Source organism: Somniosus microcephalus, chromosome 7, assembly GCF_052327205.1.
Source record: "Somniosus microcephalus isolate GS21.2 chromosome 7, FLI_Smic_1.0, whole genome shotgun sequence".
Taxonomy (NCBI): domain Eukaryota; kingdom Metazoa; phylum Chordata; class Chondrichthyes; order Squaliformes; family Somniosidae; genus Somniosus; species Somniosus microcephalus.
In genome coordinates this window covers 155,384,475-155,407,708 of record NC_140993.1, presented here as the reverse complement: position 1 = coordinate 155,407,708, position 23,234 = coordinate 155,384,475, and the positions used below count along the sequence as shown (strand labels likewise).

Below are 23,234 nucleotides of genomic sequence, written 5' to 3'. Positions count from 1 at the left end.
ACTCCTCAATCATCACTGGGCTACCCAACTACCTATCCAACTTCAGGTCCTGGATAAGCAAGAAGTTCCTTCAACTCTACATTGACAAGACCAGGTCATCCAGTTGGGCTCCCACCAAAAGCTCTGTACCTTAGCCCCTATTCCATCTATCTCCTGAGCTGTTCACTTAAGCCAGGCTCAACAGTACAAAACTTTGGGGCTGAATTTTGCGGGGGATCAGCAGGCGCATTCAGTGGCGAGTCGGGTGGGAAGTGTTTTTTTCCCCCAGCGGATCAGGACCCCGCTGTGAACCTGCCGCCATGTGCCTTTATCAAATGTCAGGTCTGTCAGCGCTGAACAGACCCGACATGCAGCGGCGGGGGAGGCAATTAAAATCATTAGTGGCTTGTTTACAGCCACTTATCAATGGTTTTTCCCTACATTTTGGATTTGGCAGGTCACCCACCAGTTTCTCGTTGTGCCTAGACCACGTCAGGGAAGCTGAGGCGGGAGGTCAGTGGCCATTGAATCAGCTGCTGAGTTGTCAACTTCAAATGTCAAGTCAAAGCTCCCAGCTAATTGAGAAATGTTCCCTTAACCCACGAGCTTCTCTAAACTGCATTTCCACTACAGATTCAGGATGCTGCAAGTCTTTACACAAGACTCCATCCAGTCTGACCTCATTACCTCTCCCACCATTGACAGATCGCTTGTCATCTCTACGTCACCTGCCATCTATTCCAACAGCATGGGTGCCCTTGAAACTCTCTCACCTTGGTCCTCAGAATCCCACCATGATCAGCCCCAACACCAGCATCACCAGGAACACCAGCATCACTAGGAATGCCAGGATCACCAGGCACGTCAGCAGCACCAGGCACACCAGCAGCACCAACAACACCAACCTTCTCCGCAATCAACTGATGCTGCACAGGACACAGGGCATCAACATCCAACCACATTGCTGCCCGGGAGGCCAAGGATGGCCTCAACATGGCCAGATTTACTTCACTTGATGCTGTACACCCTGGCTGCCACATGATGTGCCAGGTTGGCACCACCCCTCCAACACTATAAAGCAACCCTACAATGCCCAAGCTATTCCTTTCACACTCATCACCATTGCGGGGGGTACCGTTATGTCTCATCATTCACTGCAACTCACTAAGCCACTTCCAAAAGTGCACACAAATCTGTCCAAGAAAGCAAAGTGTTGAAAATAAAGGTTTCAATGTTTGACAGCACATTAACAGAAACTTCACATGAACATTGGCTAAAACACCCAAGTGCCTACCCTTGTGTGTTGTTAGTTGGTATGATTGGACTAGGATGAGGGTGAGTGTGAGAGGTGGCTAGTGAGATGGAGATGTGATAATGTAGATATAGAGGGATGGGTGGAGGTGCAAGGTAAGTTGGTGTGAGTAAGGATGTGCAGGAGTAGGATAGGGAAGGCAGAATGATGGGAATGTGATGAGTGGCACAGCAGGATGAGGTTGCGTGTGGCTTTGTACTCATTTTTCATGATCTACTGAGATAATTAAAACATTTGTGGCACTGCACCCAGGTTCTCCTGACCACATCCCTGCTTGTGCCCTCCTCTGCAATGTGCAACCAGACTGTGTTGATCTCTTAGGGAGGCCTCTTCTGCCCATGGGAAGAGAAGAGGACCTCCCTGTGTAATGTGACTCCCTCCATAAGCATCTAAGTATATGGAGGGAGTCATGGGAGAGCCTGGGTGCAGCCCTGCACCTCTGTGCAGTGCTTGTCAGTGTTTGCAGCACCTCAATGCTGTAGAACGCTGACAGCACAAATGTCAAATTAAAGTTGGCCATGGTCCTTTTAAGGAAATCAGCTGATGACGCATCATCAAATGAAGTCACCAGACACACTTCCTCTAATTGGCTGGCAAACGTGTTGGGCGGGCTTAACAAGCCCAATCACGGTAAATTCATTTCAGAGGCTGGGATGGAGGCAGCTGCGGGATCGGGACCCGCCACCGACATCGCCCACTATGGACCTGCCGAGGTTTGTAAAATCTAGCCCAGACTGTTTCCAGTAGTTGAGAGGGGCCATAGATACAAGATTAATTGCAAAAGGTTTAGAACAGAGAGCAAGAGAAACTTCTAAGAGCAAGAGAAACTGCTAAACGCAGAGGAGTTGTGAGGCTGTGGAATTCACTCCATGGCTAGTGGTTGACGGAGAAACAATATCAATAATATTAGATTGGATAGGCAGATGAAGGGATATGGGAGCAGGGTGGGTAAATATGATTATGACTATTTGCTCACATGGAGGGTACATGCTCTGGTTGGGTTGAATTGTCTGTTTCCATGTTGTAACTTCTATATAGCTCTGCACTGGCTGCTGCCTGACTGTGCACTCAAGTTTGCTCATTGCTGACCTAATTGAATTCCACAGATTATTCATGATTTTCATTTCTGGTTGGTATTAATATTTTTGTTTAAAAACAAATGGATGATGAGCTGAGTAATGAGATAAGTGCATTTAAAATTTTTAAAAGGGATATATTAAATAAACTAATCAAACTCAAAGAGGATAAAACCCCTGGTCCAGATGGAATGCATCCACGCATTTTAAAAGAATCTAGGGAAGAGATAGCAGAGGCATAACTACACATATTTAATAATTTGTTAGAAAAAGATGTAGTGCCAGAGGACTGGTGGATAGCTAACATAATACCTATATTTAAGAAGGGGGATAGAACATGTCCAGGGAATTATAGCCCAGTCAGCTTAACATTGGTGGTAGGAAAAATAATGGAATCCCTACTAAAAGAGAGAATAGAAGAACATCTAGTAAGAAAAAGTATAATAATGAATAGTCAGCATGGATTTCAAAAGGGAAAATCTTGCTTAACCAAACTCATTGAATTTTTTGAAGAGGTAACAGAGAAGGTAGACAAGGGTAATGCAGTAGATGTAATTTATCTAGATTTTCAAAAGGCCTTTGATAAGATACTCCATAATAGACTAATGAATAAGAATGCGGAGTCAGGGGACAAGTAGCAGAATGGATTGCTAGCTGGCTTCAAGACAGAAAGCAGAGAGTGGGTACTGGTGTTCCATAAGAATCAGTGTGGCAGAAAGTGGGTACTGGTGTTCCACAAGAATCAGTGCTGGGACCACTGTTGTTCACAATTTGTATTAACGATTTAGACTTTGGAATCAAAAACACAATTTCTAAATTTGCGGATGATACCAAATTGGGGGGGATGGTCAATACCCTGACTTCGGTAGTGGGGAAAATGCTAGAGTCCATTTTAAAAGATGTAATAGCAGAACACTTGGAAAACAGTGACAAGATCGGACAAAGTCAGCATGGATTTACAAAAGGTAAATCGTGCTTGACTAATCTACTGGAATTTTTTGAGGATGTAACTGGTAGAATAGATAAGGGAGAACCAGTGGATGTGGTGGATGTGGTAGACTTTCAAAAGGCTTTCGATAAGGTCCTGCATAAGAGATTAGCGTGTAAAGTTAAGGCACATGGGATTGGGGGCAAGGTACTGACTTGGATAAAGAGCTGGTTGGCAGACAGGAAGCAAAGAGTTGGAATAAACGGCTTTTTTTCCGAGTGGCAGGCAGTGACTAGTGGAGTACCACAGGGATCGGTCCTAGGACCCCAACTATTCACAATATATATAAATGATCTAGACGAGGGAACTAGATGTAATATCTCCAAGTTTGCAGACGACACAAAGCTGGGTGGGCGTGTGTGCTGTGAGGAGGATGCCGAGAAACTCCAGGATGATTTGGACAGGTTGGGTGATTGGGCAGAAGCATGGCAGATGCAGTATAATATGGATAAATGTGAGGTTATCCACTTTGGTGGCAAAAAAGGAAGGCAGATTATTATCTGAATGGCAATAGATTGGGAGAAGGGGAAGTGCAACGAGACCTGGGTGTCCTTGTGCACCAGTTGCTGAAGGTAAGCATGCAGGTGCAGCAGGCGGTTAAGAAGGCAAATGATATGTTGGCCTTCGTAGTGAGAGGTTTCGAGTACAAGAACAAGGATGTCTTGCTGCAGTTGTACAGGGCCTTGGTGAGACCACATCTTGAGTATTGTGTGCAGTTTTGGTCGCCTTATCTGAGGAAGGATGTTCTTGCCATGGAGGGAGTGCAGCGAAGATTCACCAGACTGTTACCTGGGATGGCAGGAATGACATATGAGGAGAGGTTGGATCGATTGGGCTTATACTCGCTGGAGTTTAGAAGAATGAGAGGCGATCTCATTGAAACTTATAAAATTCTAACAGGACTAGACAGACTGGATGCAGGAAGGATGTTCCCGATGGCCGGGGAGTCCAGAACCAGGGGTCACAGTCTAAGGATAAGGGGCAAGCCATTTAGGACAGAGATGAGGAGGAATTTCTTCAACCAGAGAGTGGTGAACCTGTGGAATTCTCTACCACAGAAGACAGTGGAGGCCAATTCATTAAATATATTCAAGAAGGAGTTGGATATATTTCTTAAGGCTAAAGGGATCAAGGGATATGGGGAGAAGGCAGGGACAAGGTACTGAATTTGGATGATCAGCCATGATCTCGTTGAATGGCGGCACAGACTCGAGGGGCCGAATGGCCTACTCCTGCTCCTATCTTCTATGTATCTATGTATCTATACTGAGGAGGACGGCAACAAATGACAGGAGGACATTAAAAAACTTGCAGAATGGGCAAATAATTGGCAAATGAAGTTCAACTCAGATAAATGTGAGGTATTACATTTTGGTAGGAAGAATAGGGAGGTCACTTATTACTTGGAGGGTGAGAGTCTGGGTGGGGTAGAGGAACAAAGGGATCTCGGAGTACAAATACACAAATCACTAAAAGTTGCGCCACAGGTTAGCAAGGCCATAAAAAAAGCAAACCAAGCACTAGGGCTTATTTCTAGAGGGACAGAATTGAAAAGTAGTGAAGTTATGCTAAACTTGTTTCGAACCTTGGTTAGACCACACTTGGAGTACTGCGTGCAGTTCTGGTCGCCATATTATAAAAAGGATATAGAGGCACTGGAGAGGGTGCAGGGAAGATTTAGAAGGATGATACCAGAAATGTGAGGGTATACATATCAGGAAAGGATGAACAGGCTGGGTCTCTCTTCCCTTGAAAAAAGAAGGCTGAGGGGTGAACTAATAGAGGTCTTTAAAATTATGAAAGGTTTTGATAGAGTGGATACAGAGAGAATGGGCAGGATTTTCAATGGGCCGTGGAGGCGGGATTGGAGGCGTGTGGGGGGTTAAAATCCCAAAATCGGGGGTCTCGACACCATCCCGCCCCCATGCCAGTTTCAAAGGATGTGGGTACCCGCCCCGCACTGGGACCCGCTTCCCAGAGGCGGGAAGGGGATTAATGCCAATTAACTGCCTGTTGACAGGTAGTTAACAGGCAGTTTTTAGCCTAATCCCTATTTTTAATGTTGAAGTGTGGGATTCCCGACGGCTCCAAACCACGCCAAGTTAGAGGAAGCAGACTGTCGGGATGAAGGGCTTGGAGGGGTTGAGATGTCCGGTGTTCAGGTGAGTGATGGGTGCATGAGTGCAAAGTGTTAGATCCGTGATTCTGAGCGCATGATGTTTTTCAATAACCACACGGATGCTGTAACTTAACAATCAACAGGTATTTACTGGAGTAGGGTAGTCTCAAGACTGGGGTACAGAGGCATGCTCAAGGCTTATATACAGGTGTGGTCACTGCTGGTACTACAGTATACAGGAGCTGTAAAAGTAGTTCTCTCTTAAAGGTACATACACTACAATTCCTCCCCTTTTAGGTTAGTAGTACCCATAATATTCAAATAACAATAGTCCATTTATAGATTCAGTCTTTGGGGCGGCATCCTGATCCTTTCAGGATAGCGCCTTTCCTGAGGTTCTTGTTCTTGGCGCGAAGGTGATTCTGGCCCCTTTTCATCAGTTTTTTTCACCCGTTTCCACTGCTACTGTTTCTGAGGTAGATGCTACCGGTATGTCGGGTTCATCCCCAGGGACGCGAGACATGGGGTTGACTCGTTCCTGTGACGCTAAGATCTGATCGACGTGGCATCTCACAATGTTCTCCCCGACATCCACTGTGTACATTAATGGCCCCTGCCTTGTGCATATCGTTCCGGGTTGCCATTTCTCTGTTCGGTAGTCACGGGCCAAGACTGGTTGTCCTACGTTGAAGCTCCTTGTCGGCTTCTCATTGATGTGCTGGAATTGTTTATCTTCAACATTTCTTCGCACATTTGGTCTGAGCAAGTCCAGACGAGATCTCAACCTTCGGTTAAAGAACATCATGGCCGGGGTCTGGTTGGTAACTGCATGTGTCGCGTTTCGGTAGGCTAATAAGAAATTGTCCACCTTATGCTGTCGTGGAATTTCATCGTCGCACATGGCCTTTATTGCCTTCTTAAAGGTTTGTACGAACCTCTCAGCCAATCCATTGGTGGCTGGATGATACAGGGCGGATGTGTAATGCCTTACCCCATTCCTTCTCATAAATTTTTGAAACTCTTCGGACACAAACTGTGGTCCATTATCAGAGCAAATCTGCTCTGGCAAGCCGTTCCTGGCAAATATAGTCCATAGGACTGCAATCGTCTTCTCTGTAGTGGTTGAGGACATTTTTATCACCTCAGGCCATTTCGAATGAGCATCCACTGCTATTAAGAACATTGAGTCCATGAATGGACCAGCGAAATCAATATGCACCTGTTGCCATGGAGAGGAGGGCCACTCCCATGGGTGTAGAGGGGCATGTGGTGGTGCATTTTGGACCTTCTGGCATCCTGAGCAGCTCTTGGTTAGGTCTTCGATTTGTTGATCGATTCCCGGCCACCACACATAAGCCCTAGCAAGGCTTTTCATTTTCACTCCCCCCAGATGACCTTCATGAAGCTCATTTAGCACTCTCTCCCTTAACTTAGGTGGAATCACCACTCTGGATCCACACATCACTGTCCCCTGGCATACTGACAGCTGTTCTCTTCTGGATGAGAATGCTGGCAACAGTGAGTCGCCATGTGTTGGCCATCCCCTCACCGTCAAATCATATACCCGAGACAGCATCGGATCATTGCGGGTCTCCTTCTCTATATTCGCGTTCGTTACTGGCAATCGTTCAATTATTGACGAATAAAATATCTCGATAGGGTCCACTGCTGGTGCTTCCTCCACAGTAGGCAGTGGCAGGCGCGATAGCCCGTCAGCGTTTCCATGCTGTTTCGTGCCTTTATATTCTATTTCATATTGATTCGCCCCTAGAAACAGGGACCATCTTTGTAACCGTTGTGCAGTCATCACTGGAATGCCCTTCTTAGGATTAAAGATGGAGACAAGTGGTTGGTGGTCAGTCAGCAAGGTAAACTTCTGTCCATGCAGATAGTGGTTGAATTTTTTTACTCCCCATACTAGGCTGAGGGCCTCCCTGTCAATCTGGGTGTAGTTGCGCTCGGCTGAGGTTAGTGACCGAGAGGCAAAGGCTACTGGCCTCTCCAACCCGTCTGGGAATTTGTGCGACAGCACCGCTCCAATACCGTAGGGTGATGCATCACATGCCAAACGAATTGGTAGTGCTGGGTTGAAATGGGCCAACACCGCTTTTGATGTGATCTATTCTTTACACTTCTGGAAAGCTCGTCTACGTTCGTCATTCCACTTCCATGGTACCCCTGTTTGCAGTAGGGTGTTCAGTGGGTGTAGTACCGTGGACAAATTTGGTAAGAACTTATGGTAGTAGTTTACCAACCCGAGGAACGACCTCAGTTGTGACACATTTTCCAGTGCTGGAGCCTTGACTACTGCCTCAATCTTTTCAGGGGACTTATGTAACCCCTCTTCATCGATGACGTGGCCACAATACGAGATCTGCTTCTGGAAAAACTCGCACTTGTTGCGATTAGCTCGTAGCCCATATTCCTTTAATCTGGTGAAGACCTTCTCCAAGTTGGCGAGGTGATCACTGTCATTTTCGCCCGTGACCAGGATGTCGTCCAAATAACACTGGGTCCCTGGAATCCCTTGAAGGACTTTATCCATTGCCCTTTGCCAAATAGCCGGAGCCGATGCTACCCCGAACACCAGCTGGTTGTTTTGATAGAGACCTTTATGAGTGTTAATCGTAAGGTATTGTTTCGAGGCTTCTTCTACCTCCATTTGCAAGTACGCCTGGGCTAGATCAATTTTGGTGAAGCGTTTACCTCCAGATAGCGAGGCAAAAATATCCTCAATTCGTGGAAGCAGATACTGTACCGTGTGAAGGACTGGGTTCACTGTCACCTTAAAATCCCCACAGATGCGGACCTTCTTTGGTTCCCCAGGCGTATTACTCAATGACCTCTTCATTACAGGAACGATGGGTGTAGCCCTCTCGCTCCAGTCTACTTTGGACAGTACTCCTGAACGTTCCAACCCTTCCAGCTCTGCTTCGACAGCTGGTCTGATCGCATAAGGCACTGGTCTGGCCTTAAGAAACTTTGGGCTTGCATTTTCCTCTATTTTAATTATTGCTGTTATGCCTTTTAGTGTTCTGAGTCCCTCCTGGAACACTTCTTTTGCGTCAGTTAGCATTTTTGACAGTCATCCAGGTGTGACGTCGTCATCCTTTTTGGCCTCAACCTTCAGTGCCTGTATGGAATGCCAATCTAATTGTATCTTCCGGATCCATTCACGTCCTAGTAGTGGTGGTCCTCCATCTGGCAATACATATATGTCCATTTTAGGTATTTCCTGGCCTTTATATATCACTTTCACCCTTATTTTTCCTTTGGGGTAGACTTTTTGCCCCGTGTACGTCTTCAAGACAATCTCTGTAGCTTTCAAGGGTATATGTGAAAATAGCCGCTTGTAGTCCCTTTGGTTTATGACTGTTAGGGCTGATCCTGTGTCCAATTCCATTTTCACTTGGACTCCGTCTATCTTGAGTGTAACCCAGATAGTCTGGTGATCCTCCATTTTGGTTACCTTATGTAGTTTCAGACAACCCAGCTCCTTGCTTCCGGAGTCTGTGTCACTTTCCTGTTCGTCTGAACTACTGTCCATCACCTTGTGTACCTTTTTGTACTTCTCCTGTGGAGATTTCTTACTGTTGGTTTTCTTCCCAGACCTGCAGACTCTTGCTATGTGTCCTGCTTTTCCACACTGTCTGCACACTTGGTCCTTGAACCAACAATCCTTCTGGTCATGTGTTGTTGTGCCGCAGCGATAGCACTTCCCTGTCCCATAGGACATTTCATTGGTGCCATATTCTTGCGGTCTCCGTTGTATCTCTGCAGCGCCCCTTGCGGCTGCTTCGTGTGATACTGCCATACTGAAAGCCTTGTCCAGCGTAAGATCCTTTTCTGATAGAAGCCGTTTCTGGGTTCCTTCACTTTGCAGCCCACACACAAACTTGTCCCTTAACGTATCTGCTAGTCCCGCTCCAAACTGGCAGTGTTTCGATAGCTTGCGCAGTTCCGTTAGGTACTCAGCATTGCTTTCGTCTTTGTGTTGGTTCCTTTTATGGAACTTAAATCTTTCTGCTATCAGCAGCGGTGTGGGGTTTAAGTGGTCCTGTAGGATTTCTACTATGCTTTCGAAATTCTTGTTCACAGGCTTCTCTGGGGTTATTAGGTTTCGCAGTAACCCATAAGTTTTTGCACCCATGGAATTTAACAAAACCAGTGCTTTCCTAGCATCTGGCACTTCATTCGCCCTGCAGTACACCTCAATACGTTCCACATATGTAGCCCAATCTTCGACTTCATTGTCGAACGTAGAGATACTGCCACTCTTCGGCATCCCTGGGTGTGATTTAACTGTCAAAAATGGTGTCTCCCGCGCTTCCCCTTCTTCTCCGCTGGCACAAAATGGCGTCTCCTGCGCTTTCCTTCCTTCCCGCGCTCGCCCTTCTTCTCCGCTGCGGCTTCTAAAAATGGCGTCTCCCACACTCTTCCTTCTTCTCCGTGGCTGAATGGCATCTCCCGCGCTCTCCCTTCTTCTCCCCGCGGACACTGTTCAGCCCTTTAGCCCTGGCTGTGCTCTGCACGTTCTTTTTTTTTGTGCGCCTTTCCCGTTTCCGCCGCTCGGTCCTGAACCCGGCTGCTGCTTTACCCTCTCTCTCTCCATTTTGTTTTTCCTCGACGCCGCTCGGTTTTCAACCCCCGGCTGCGCCCTGTGTGCTTCAGCCTCTGTCTTACCCCATCGACGCTGCTCGGCTTTCTCTCCGCCGTCGGTCGGCTCCAGCCGCCGCTGTCCGGGAAGGGTCTGCGCTGTACCTGTCGTTAGTCTATTGCTGATCGTCGTGGCTGGGGAACCAAGCCCGGCTCTCCACCGCCTCCCCTGCGATGTTCACTCTCTGCCGGACGACTGGGCGGTTGCTCGTGGTCGACGCCCGTGCTTCTGGCCTCGACTTTCTTCCACCGCCCTCCCGGAGCGAATCTTCGAAGGGAAATGCAGAGTTGCAGGTAGTTTCGAATCGACACTCGTCGCCACTGTTAGATCCGTGATTCTGAGAGTATGATGTTTTTCAATAACCACACAGATGCTGTAACTTAACAATCAACAGGTATTTACTGGAGTAGGGTAGTCTCAAGACTGGGGTACAGAGGCATGCTCAAGGCTTATATACAGGTGTGGTCACTGCCGGTACTACAGTATACAGGAGCTGTAAAAGTAGTTCTCTCTTAAAGGTACATACACTACACAAAGGTAAGTGTGTTTGGTGTGTGTAAAGTGTTTAAAGCAGTTTTACATACCTTTACATACCTTTACAGCCTTTCTCACCGGCACAGAAAGCAGAATGGCTGCGAGCTGTCAAAAATTGCAGCATTCAGCTTTCTGTTCTGGGGAGATCTCTAAATCATCCTGAGGGGGAGGAATTAACTTGGAGTACAGATTGTCAGTGTTTGACAGCTTCAAACAGCTGTGAAACACTGATATTCCATCTGTCAGCACGTCTTGACAGATGAAATTTCACTCTGTGACGTCACCTGTTGCCGTGTATCCTATGTAATCCTATATAAATAGAGAGTATTGATGAAAGTCTATTAAGGTGAGTTTTACTTATCGCAATAGCTAAATTTGCAATATTAATTGTGGCAGATGGAAGCTGAATAATCCAATTTTTTTCAGTTATTTGGCATCAGAAGAGACATTCAAGTGGAAAGATTTCACTTTGAAACTTGTGCAAGTGCAATGAGAAATAAATTGAAGAATTACAGATCACAGGATGTTCCAATGTATATGCACCAATAGAAATGGTTTGGAGTTCTGAATTGTCTTTTGGCGTTCTGGTTATACTAAATATTACTGACTCTAACCGGATCTTTAATCTGGGCAGCAGAGTCCCTCCTCCATCTACTGCTACTACATCGTACCTCACAATAATACAGCTGGTTATTATGCCAGAAGGATGCTATGGAAACAGTTCCGTACTATGCCAGAAGGAAGCCATGGTAACAACCCCATAATAAACTGTTGGTCTACCTACCTGCCTGCAGCAAGCAGCTCATTCAATAACTGCAGCAATTAATGTGAGAGTTTAGGGTCTTTTTATAGAAAGCACCTTTCACTTTCTGTAATTCATGACACACTCCCAGTGTTAGAAGAACTGAACTGGTTCTGTCCCTGCCATCACAAGAACCCCAGGAGCAGGATTATATCAGCATGCGAATCATTTCAGAAAACATTTGCAGTGCCTTTCAGGATTTCCGCTGAGGTCCTAACACTTTATTTCCCTATTGTTTAACATTTCCTCCTCTCTTATCCCCTCCTCTCCTGAAGGCAATGACTTAAGTAGCATACAGTTCATGAAAACTGGCAGCTCATTGGTACCTCACCTTTCCTGACATCCATACATAAACCCACTCCTGCAGGGGTCACTGCATAGTGTCCAGAAACTGATCATCGTGATAACCTTCTATCACTGACCAGGCTGAGATCAGCAAACTCAGCACATACCAGGGATCCAACATGGGACCTTCCCATTAACGAATTGAGCCACGGAGAGAACCTGGAAAAGCGCAAGTGATGACCATTCCCATTTTAAACATAACCCATAATTCAAATCGGTGACAATGTAAAGCAGATTTACCTCAGGTCACATGCATGATGCAAGTCAGCCTGATCTGCTGGTGTACTCAACAGTGGACCACTCCATCCTTTTACTTATTTTTTTTTTTTAATTGCTTTCAACTTTGCTCATGCTGCATGAAATAAATATAATTTGGTGATGCATACATATGTAAGAAATCTGCACACAGACAACTCCTCTTTCCCAATAGAGCATTCATATAACTGAGGCAGCTCTATTAATCCACCTGCAGTTGTTTTATAAAACCTGTATTACAACACAACCTCTCAGCATAATATAAGTCTCTTTAGTTGAAAGCACAACCTTTTTATTTTTTATTTGTAAATTTCACTCTTAAAAGGTCTTGGAAGTATAACAAATTGAAACATTAATGCATAACCATCGGTAGTAAAATTCCGCTTGTAGCGATTTCAAAGGTGTTCCCATGGTGCCGGAAATTGTCAACAGTTTGTCTGATGGGTGTCCAGCCAAAAGTTTCCCATCCATCAGGCCCACTGATTGGAATTTGAGGCTGTAACAATAGCAACAAAGGTAGATGTTTTCCTTTTTATTAATCTCTTTAAATTTGTGGTTTTAAACTTGTGGTTTCACTACTTGTTGCCTAGTGTATTGGTGAACTCCTCCAGGCCCCACAAAAATGTTTTAAAAAACACATAAACTTACCCGGTTTTGGAGCGGCCTGCAGCAGCCCCTTTAAGGAACGCTGGTTAGGCTGCTCAACGTCTGGTGCCAATGGGTAAGTACAGCACCGTGATTTTTGGGCTACTACTGCCCCATTCTTGCCTGGTGGACTAACTTAAATTCAGCCCCAAGAAATCCTAATTTTGAACTCTCCAAAATGGAAGTCTGGACCTGAAAAGTTGTCCCTACAACATTGAAATAGTCAAGAAAAAAGATCAGATTTTGTTTCAAATTACGTTTTGTTAAACATTACAGTATTAAGTCAATTACCTTCTTCACAGTGGATTTAGAATCAAAAGATTGCATACCAACACTCAGTATAACCAAGGCGCACACATGCCAACCTAGAAATACCCATCCTCCATATAAACTCTCTTACAACAGAAACAACAACAACAACTTGTATTTATATAGCACCTTTAACATAGTAAAACACCCCAAGGCTCTTCACAGGAACTTTATCACACAAAATTTGACACCGAGGCACATAAGGAGATAATAGGACAGGTAACAAAAAGCATGGTCAAAGAGGTAGGTTTTAAGGAGTGTCTTCAAGGAGGAGAGAGAGGTGGAGAGGTTTAGGGAGGAATTCCAGAGCTTGGGGCCTAGGCAGCTGAAGGCACGGCTGCCAATGGTGGAACAAAGAAAATTGGGAATGCGCAAGATGTCCGAATTAGAGGAGTGCAGCTTTCTCGGGGAGTTGTAGGGCTGGATGAGGATACAGAGATGGGGAGGGGGCGAGTCTATGGAGGAATTTGAAAACAAGGATGGGAATTTTAAAATCAAGTCTTTGCCAGACCAGGAGCCTAAGTAGGTCAACGAACACAGGGCTGATGGGTGAACAGGACTTGGTTCCAGTTACAATACGGGCAGCAGAGTTTTGAATGAGTTCAAGTTTACAGAGAGTGCAAGGTGGGAGGCTGGCCAGGAGAACATTGAAATCGCTGAGTCTAGAGGTAACAAAGGCATGGTGGAGGGTTTTAGCAACAGATGAGCTGTGGCAGGGGCGGAAGCAGACAATATTATGGAGACGGAATTAGGCAGTCTTAGTGATGGAGAGAATTTGTGGTCGGAAGCTTAGCTCGGGGTCAAATAGGACACTAAAGTTGTGAACACTCTGGTTCAGCCTCAGACAGTGGCCAGGGAGAGGAGTGGAGTCGGTGGCCTGGGAGAGGAGTGGAGTCGATGGCCTGGGAGAGGGATGGAGTCGGTGGCCTGGGAGAGGGATGGAGTCGGTGGCCTGGGAGAGGAGTGGAGTCGATGGCCAGGGAGAGGGATGGAGTCGATGGCCAGGGAGAGGAGTGGAGTCCATGGCCAGGGAGAGGAGTGGAGTCGATGGCCAGGGAGAGGAGTGGAGTCGGTGGCCTGGGAGAGGAGTGGAGTCGATGGCCAGGGAGAGGGGTGGAGTCGGTGGACAGGGAGAGGGATGGAGTCGGTGGACAGGGAGAGGAGTGGAGTCGGTGGACAGGGAGAGGAGTGGAGTCGATGGCCAGGGAGAGGAGTGGAGTCGGTGGACAGGGAGAGGGATGGAGTCGGTGGACAGGGAGAGGGATGGAGTCGATGGCCAGGGAGAGGGGTGGAGTCGGTGGACAGGGAGAGGGATGGAGTCGATGGCCTGGGAGAGGGATGGAGTCGGTGGCCAGGGAGAGGGATGGAGTCAGTGGACAGGGAGAGGAGTGGAGTCGATGGCCAGGGAGAGGGATGGAGTCGGTGGCCTGGGAGAGGGATGGAGTCGGTGGCCAGGGAGAGGAGTGGAGTCGGTGGACAGGGAGAGGGATGGAGTCGGTGGCCTGGGAGAGGGATGGAGTCGGTGGCCTGGGAGAGGGATGGAGTCGGTGGCCAGGGAGAGGGATGGAGTCAGTGGCCTGGGAGAGGAGTGGAGTCGGTGGAGAGGGAGAGGGGTGGAGTCAGTGGCCTGGGAGAGGAGTGGAGTCGGTGGACAGGGAGAGGGATGGAGTCGGTGGCCAGGGAGAGGGATGGAGTCGGTGGCCAGGGAGAGGGATGGAGTCAGTGGCCAGGGAGAGGGATGGAGTCGGTGGCCAGGGAGAGGAGTGGAGTCGGTGGAGAGGGAGAGGGGTGGAGTCAGTGGCCTGGGAGAGAGATGGAGTCGATGGCCAGGGAGAGGGATGGAGTTGGTGCCCTGGGAGAGGGATGGAGTCGATGGCCTGGGAGAGGGATGGAGTCGGTGGCCAGGGAGAGAGATGGAGTCAGTGGCCTGGGAGAGGAGTGGAGTCGATGGCCAGGGAGAGGGATGGAGTCGGTGGCCTGGGAGAGGGATGGAGTCGGTGGCCTGGGAGAGGGATGGAGTCGGTGGCCAGGGAGAGAGATGGAGTCGGTGGCCTGGGAGAGGAGTGGAGTCGATGGCCAGGGAGAGGGATGGAGTCGGTGGCCTGGGAGAGGAGTGGAGTCGGTGGCCAGGGAGAGGAGTGGAGTCGGTGGCCTGGGAGAGGAGTGGAGTCGATGGCCAGGGAGAGGGATGGAAGCGATGGCCTGGGAGAGGGATGGAGTCGGTGGCCTGGGAGAGGAGTGGAGTCGATGGCCAGGGAGAGGGATGGAGTCGGTGGCCTGGGAGAGGGATGGAGTCGATGGCCAGGGAGAGGAGTGGAGTCGGTGGCCAGGGAGAGGGATGGAGTCGGTGGCCAGGGAGAGGGGTGGAGTCGATGGCCTGGGAGAGGGATGGAGTCGATGGCCAGGGAGAGGAGTGGAGTCGGTGGCCTGGGAGAGGGATGGAGTCGATGGCCTGGGAGAGGGATGGAGTCAGTGGCCAGGGAACGGCTTTTGTGGCGGGGACTGAAGACAATGGCTTCAGTTTTCCCAATATTTAATTGGAGGAAATATTTCTACTCATCCAATACTGGATGTCGGACAAGAAGCAACAACAACATCTTGCATGTACGCTGACGACACCCAGCTCTACCTCACCACCACTTCTCTCGACCCCTCCACTGTCTAAATTGTCAGACTGCTTGTCCGACTTCGAGTTCTGGATGAGCAAAAACTTTCTCCAATTAAATATTGGGAAGACTGAAGCCATTGTTTTCGGTCCCCGCCACAAACTCCGTTTCCCAGCCACTGACTCCATCCCTCTCCCGAACATCTGTCTGAGGCTGAACCACACTGTTTGCAACCTTGGTGTCATATTTGACCCTGAAATGAGCTTCCGACCACATATCCGCAGCATATCTAAGACCGCCCTTTTCCACCTCTGTAACATCGCTCGTCTCCGCCCTTGCCTCAGCTCATCCGCTGCTGAAACTCTCATCCATGCCTTTGTTACCTCGAGACTTGACTATTCCAACACGCTCCTGACTGGCCTCCCACATTCCACCCTACGTAAACTTGAGGTGATCCAAAACTCGGCTGCCCGTGCCCTAACTCACACCAAGTCCCATTCGCCCAGCACCCCTGTGCTCGTTGACTTGCATTGGCTCCTGGTTAAGCAATGTCTCGATTTCAAAATTCTCATCCTTGTTTTCAAATCCCTCCATGGCCTCGCCCCTCCCTATCTCTGTAATCTCCTTCAGCCCCACAACCCCCCGAGATATCTGTGCTCCTCTAATTCTGCCCTCTTGAGCATCCCTGATTCTAATCGCTCAACCATTGGTGGCCGTGCCTTCAGCTGCCTAGGCCCCAAGCTTTAGAATTCCCTGCCTAAACCTCTCCGCCTCGCTACCTCTCTTTCTTCCTTTAAGACGCTCCTTAAAACCTACCTCTTTGACCAAACTTTTGGTGACTTGCCCTAATTTCTCCTTATGTGGCTCGGTGTCAAAATATTTGTCTTATAATACTCCTGTGAAGTGTCTTGGGACGTTTTACTACATTAAAGGTGCTATATAAATACACGTTGTTGTTGTTATATAGCACCTTTAACATAGTAAAAAGTCCCAAGGCGCTTCACAGGAGTGTTATAAAACAAAATTGGACACCAAGCCACATAAGGAGAAATTAGGACAGATGACCAAAAACTTGGTCAAAGAGGTATAACAACAACTTGCATTTACATAGCACCTTTAACGTAGTAAAACATCTGCTCTCAATAACTACTGTGCCATGTTTAAGCTCCCTTTCCTGTCCAAGGCCCTTGAATGTATTGCTGCCTCCCCGATCCCTGCTCACCTCCTCCACAACTGGATCCCTGCTCTCCAGCTTTCACCCCTCCCACAGCACCAAAGTCACAAACAACATTCTCTATGACTGTAACCATAGTGCATTATCCCTCCTTGCCCTCCTCAACCTCGTCACAGCCTTGAACAAAGTTGCTGATATTGGATGCGATTAGGATCACACTCGATAGTGACGTCCCATATGGTTAAATAGGTGCTGAAACCCCTTGTCAAGCTTGATACATAAATAATGGCCACTTGGGTAAGGTACCGGAGGCGGTCCAACACCAGTGAAACCTTGTCAGCTGTTGCTCAGTTGGTAGCACACTCACCTCTGAGTCAGAAGGTTGTGGGGTCAAGTCCCATTCCAGGGAATTGAGCACATAAAGCTAGTCTGACACTCCAGTGCAGTGCTGAGGGAGTCCAGTGATCGTGAAAGGCGCTATATAAATGCAACTCTTTCTTTCTTTTCCCTAACAATAGCCAGCTCTGTCGGAGGTGCCGTCTTTCAGATGAGTCGTTAAACCGAGGCCCCATCTGCTCTCTCAGGTGGACATAATAGATCCCATGGCACTATTTCAAAGAAGAGCAGGGGAGTTATCCCCGGTGTCCTGGCCAATATTTATCCTTCAACCAACATAACAAAAACAGATTATCTGGTCATTGTCACATTGCTGTTTGTGGGACCTTGCTGTGCCCAAATTGGCTGCCGCGTTTCCCACATTACAACAGTGACTACACTTCAAAAAAGTATTTAATTGGCTGTAAAGCGCTTTAAGACGTCTGGTGGTCGTGAAAGGCACTATATAAATGCAAGTCTTTCTTTCCCCTAACAATAGTCAGCACAGGAAGGGGGTGGGGGAGAAAGAGGATAAACTTAGAAAAGAAACTTTGAAAACATATTCAGAAATTGACAGCTAACTAGTTCTCAGCTGGCAGTGTTCAGTCAGGTGCATCACTAATAGTTGTTTCGTTTGACACAAAATAAATAGGAGTCACACGTGTTTACTCAAGACAGGAAAGAAAGAGCTGGTGTTGCAGGTTTTGCAACCAAATTACCTCTGGGTGAGTGTAAGTGTATTATTTCTATAAATCTATCAGTAGTCATCATTAGATGAACAGCCTGAAGCCAAACCTCTTTCCGCTCTGACTTCACAAGGCACTCACTTTCAAGTTCATTTTAACGTAGGCTCTTCAAAATTAAAATGTGGATCTCAGTCTGTACAAAAATCAACTTTTTCTTGCTTATATTAAACTGCACACAACTTTCGCTTTTCTAATTGCTACCAGGAGTTGCTGACTTTCAGTCCTTTCACCATTTGGAATATAATGGGCTGAAAATTCAGTAGGCTTAGCGCCCCATTTGGGGCGCTGGAGGGCCTAGCGCCGCAGTTATGGCCAGTTTGAAAATTCAGTGGGGGCCCTTCCGTCGGCGTTACACCGGTTGCGCTGTGCCGGCACCGATGACGTCATCGGTGTGCGCAGCGTCCCGGTTGCCGTGGTGACGGGCCCCAGCGCCGAAATTGAGTTGCGGCCGCCTCGCCCGTGGCAGCCGCAACTAAGATTTTTTCAACCGAGTCTTCCCCGAGTTAGCGCCGGCGCATTAAGGTCGCGCGGCGGCCGGCCGCTTTCCCGCCGGCCGCCTGCCCGCACCTCCCTCCCCGGACTCCTCCACCCCCCCCCCCCGCGGAACAGATGCGTCTGGCCTGCAAGCCCGGCACTTGTCCGAGGTGCCGGGCTCATTTTTTTCAATATTTGAACGGACAGCGGGCGGGTGCAGGCAGCTCCTCCTTAACTGAAGGAGGAGGCCTGCACTTCCCCAGCCTGCCGCACCGCATCGGGTCCCGCAGCGCCGGATTAGCGCCGCAATGCGGCAGTCAGCGCCCATTGGGAGGCGCGCACGCCCGCCAGTAGCGCCGGCAGCCGTCTGGGCGCGGCGCTACTGAATTTTTGGCGCGTGCAGGGGGACTTAGCGCCGGCGCTAAATTTCCGGCGCTAAAGCCCTGGCGCGGCGCCAACTCAATTTCTAGGCCAATGGATCAGTAAAATTGTTACAATGGAGAATGAAACATTTTCTGTTTTGTCGACTCAGAGTCAATTCAAGAATTCTCAGGTCAGGTGCAGCGCAGTTCGAGGTGCAGTAAAACTCCCGTTTCTCGGCCTCAACAATGTGCGCTGGCCCAACCTCGGAAGAGCATCAGTATGAAACTGTTCCATTCCCACACCAGCCATCCAGTGGCCTTTTGCCTGAGATTGCCAATTAGTGGCATGTATTGCGAATCCTATGCCCATTTGGAACTGGATTGAGGATGCCTGAACTCATGAGGACTTTTAAGGGCTTATTTTCCTGGCCCTTGCAGCCAGGGAATGCTCAGTTCCCCAGTTCAAGGAAAAAGTGGCTGGAGACTTTATTCCTTCAACACTGCTCTGGGATTTTTGGAGTTTTCATGGCGTTGGGGTGGTCAGAAGGGAGGCACAACTTGGCTTGAGGCTGCAGTAGGTGCAAGCCTGACCATACTATATAACTAAGGTAGGGGAAGCATTGCTGATCCCCTGCCTCATTCTTCACTTGGAACGGGTGCTATGCAGAGAAAAAATGGGCATTAATGTTTTTGCCTTGTTGTGCATCCAAATGTCCTCTGCAGCTTTTTAGGCGGTTGCATCTGACAGCGCCTGAAGAGGATGCAGAAATGGAATTAACATATAAATGGCTTTGCACATGCCTGGGGTGGATCAGGGCACACTGCTCTCATAAAAACCTGCCACTATTGCTTCCAAAGCTGCCATTTAGGTGCTATTTTCCTCAAAGGGTATTATATTTGCATTTTGCCATTTACAATGTTGCTGCACCTTGAGAACGAGTTGCTGAAGGTTGTTAGTCTTTAACAGTTGGTGATGCAGGCATCTTCAGTACTGTGCAGATCTTCTTTTTGTGATATGGCTTATCTGGAGTTCCACAAGCCCCCTTGACAGCTGTTGGAAGAAATTCAACTAGCCCTCTCCAGAACCATTATTATGTGTTGCCTCACCATCAGAAAGAATCCTCCCTTTCTCTGACCATACAACTACTCCATCTCACCTTGAATAACAAGAGAAACCTCACCGTCAAACCAACACCCTGCTCCTATTCCTGCATCATCACTCTTCATATCCACTCTTGTTTTCCCAGATCCACCACCTACTGCTTGGCACCACGGTGCTGCGTTCTTACCAGTTCCCTCTAACCAGACAGCAGGAACACTCAGATTTCTGCTTGGGTACTCTTGCCACCTCAGCCTGATACAGCAGTGTGAGCAAGTTGACAGGGGAAACACATTGGAATAAATGAGAGGAGCAGAGTCATGCAATTTTTTTCTTCTGGCTGGCAAAATGGATTTGAAAACTTTTAAATCTAAAGCTGTGACTGCTCAATGAATCCATTGTTGAATTACTTCACTTGCATAATTTTGAAAGACGACACGATTAGTGCAACCTTGTTCCCATGCAAGAGGGGAATAAAAATGCTGGAGCAAAGACAACTCAACATACAGAATGTAGCTGTAGATTTTTAATCACCTCGCAAAATAATATATTGTTTCTTTCCCCACAGAACCGCCAAAATTATATTCTTATTAGAAGTTTTAAAGTTAAATTGAGAAGTTGAGAAACACACAACACACAATCATGCTGCCTTTAAGATCCCAGGAACACCTGGACTTCCTCTTCCGTTTGGCCTATGCCCACAAGTGTGCCCCCATGTGTGCCCATTGCGTGGCAATAGTATTGAAATTAGACTTGAAAGGAAGTTTGGATGCTGAGGTCATGCTCCTGGCCTGACACACTTCTGGTGTGCTGTGCCCAAATTGCTCTCGATTGTGCCGGAGAGGAAGATTGATCCTTATAAGTTCTAATTTTTACAAGGTTTTAAGGTTATTAATAACTATGAGCTAACTACAGCTTACATTTGGAGGTCACAAAATAAATGAGCATAAAAAACTACAAAATAAAATATAATAACTTACTTAAGAAGTTTCAGTAGTCACTTTATGTATTCCCACAATCAACTTATAATAATGGGTTTGAATTTCCTCAGACTTTCTGCTGCTGTCCTACCGTAACTTCATAAACAGGGTTTCTGACGCACTTCTGACAAAGTTACAATGGCACAGCGGCAGAAAGTCTGAGAAAATTCCGTCTAGTTCAGCCTTGGCTAAGTTGGTCGTACTTTCGCCTCTGCATATGAAGGTTGTGGATTCAAACCCCGCGCCACAGACTTAAGGGGCGATCTTAATTCTCTTACCACCGCGCTCTCGTCCGCTGCCATATTGCCTCCAGTATTTTCATGGGTGGCTAAGGCGCCCACCTAAATCAGGCAGGAGCCTTATGCATTCATGCAAATTGGGATCTTATGATGTGTATGGGACTCCAATGTCATTTCAGTGGCCTACTAGACAGAGAGTCCGCTCAGTGAAGCCTAGTGGGCAAAAAGAAAAGGTCCAAAGAGGTAAGTGTTAAAATAATTTTTGTGTGGCCAGGAGAAGAGCACTTCACCCCTTCCTATCTCTATAACTATCTCCAGTCCTAGAACCCACTGAGACGTCTGCATCCCTCCAACTCTGGCCTTTTGTGCATCCCACAATCCCTTCGCCCCACCACTGGTGGCCATCTCTTCAGCCGTCTAGGCCCTAAACTCTGGAATTCTCATCCTAAACCCCTTCGCCTCCCACCTCCCTCATCTCCTTTAAGACCTTCTTTAAAGCTCACCTCTTTGACCAAGTTTATAGTCACTGCTCCTAACATCTCGTTCCTTGGCTTGGTGTCAATTTTGATCTGATTGCACTTCTGCGAAGCGCCTTGGGACGTTTACAGGTGCTATCTAAATGCATGTTGTTGTTGTTGATGTTGCTGTGTGTTTGAGGCATTTTTAATTTTTATTCCAGATTTCTAGCATATATAATTTTTTCTTTCCTCTCTGTAGGTAGGCACCAGATTGACAAAACACCTGAAAATAATGACAAAGTGTACTAATTGTTCAAAAGGTTATATTTAAGAAAACTAGTGAGCAATCTGGGGGCCTGGAGTAAATTTTCATTCAATCCCAGCAAATGAGCAAACAAGAACTGTTTCAGGCAGTTTAAGTCTCAGTCTGGTCCTCAGCTGTGTTACTCTATCAGACATGTTACTCTATCCAGAGCTCAATAATTCAGCTTCAAGCTGACACAAGGAAATACTCATCATCTCAATAAAATATAACTTTAATACAGATACTGCCTGATTAATGGTTCCACTTTTACTAGATCCCTATTTAAATGTAAAAGAAATCTGTTTGTCTCATTACTGATTTGAGAATTTTTTATTCATGTTAAATAAATTCAATTAAAAAAAACAAATCTTACTGTTAATTCATTTTAATGTATATCCAGAAGAAATGTATCCCGAAAAGCAAGTATCAAAGAAGGATTATATAGTCAGAAAATCAGTGAGGTGTTCAAATTACAGAAAAAATATTGAATTAGAAAGTCACTAATTCTAACTTATCTCCACAAAGTAAGAGCTACCAGTATTCACAGAGCCAGACAAAGAACAAACTGCTGCTAACAGCTTCTGAAAATAAATGAATCTTTTCATGACATTTGCTAACAGTCCCAACATGATTCCACAGCACAGAGGTTAGCTGACAGGATCCTCTCTCTTGCTGCACTGGGGGCAAACAGCTAACTAGCTGAATCCTTCACTTATATATTCATTCATGTTACAGTTACAGTCCCAGAATGACAGAAACAACCCACAGAATACAGTAACTCTCATACCTTTCAGCTGCTGTAGACTATATCAAACACAACTTTGTTATTGAAAAGAATACTTCAGATCCTGCCAAACACGGCTGTGCTGCTGCTCCTATGACTATTCGACTTGCCTTGAAAATACAGCTGTTTCTATAAGCCTCGATCTTTTGTACTGCTCAGCTGACGCACAGCCAGCCCTCCTTACTCAGGATATGCTTGCATATGCATGAACACAGAGTACAAGCAAACCATCCTTTCCTTATCCTTTATCCCACTATTATGCGATGGGTCCCTGGATTCAGATGTATTTTTTCTGAAACCTTTAATTAGCACCCATTGTTCTCTGTCTACCCGGCTGTCCTCTGTCCTCACTTCAGGAATCTAAACTTTGTAACTGAATCAATCAACAAACTCTGCATGCCTTGTATATTCAGTAATGAGGAGGGGACAGGAAGAGAGGCTAATATGCTGTTTGCTTACCTCCTAGTTAAGAGGACCTTTTCTCAATTACAAAATGTCAGGCTTAGTCTCATTTTTCTTACATGATCTATTAGACTATTTCTCCCCTCCCCCATCTTTTAAGGTGCAGCCCAATCCACGCTGAGGGTTGAGGCTGGTGCATTAGTCTCTGGG

General features: G+C 47.1%; 1 protein-coding gene across 1 annotated transcript in view; it reads right to left on the bottom strand.

The window, feature by feature from the left end:
- The window catches only part of sulf1 (sulfatase 1), a 601,332-nt gene extending 578,612 nt beyond the window's left edge, over positions 1-22,720 (bottom strand). The window contains exon 1 of the mRNA XM_085993124.1: positions 22,626-22,720. The gene's annotated coding sequence lies outside the window, so the exon portion shown is untranslated. The remainder of the gene's footprint in view (positions 1-22,625) is intronic.
- Between the last annotated feature and the right edge of the window lie 514 nt (positions 22,721-23,234).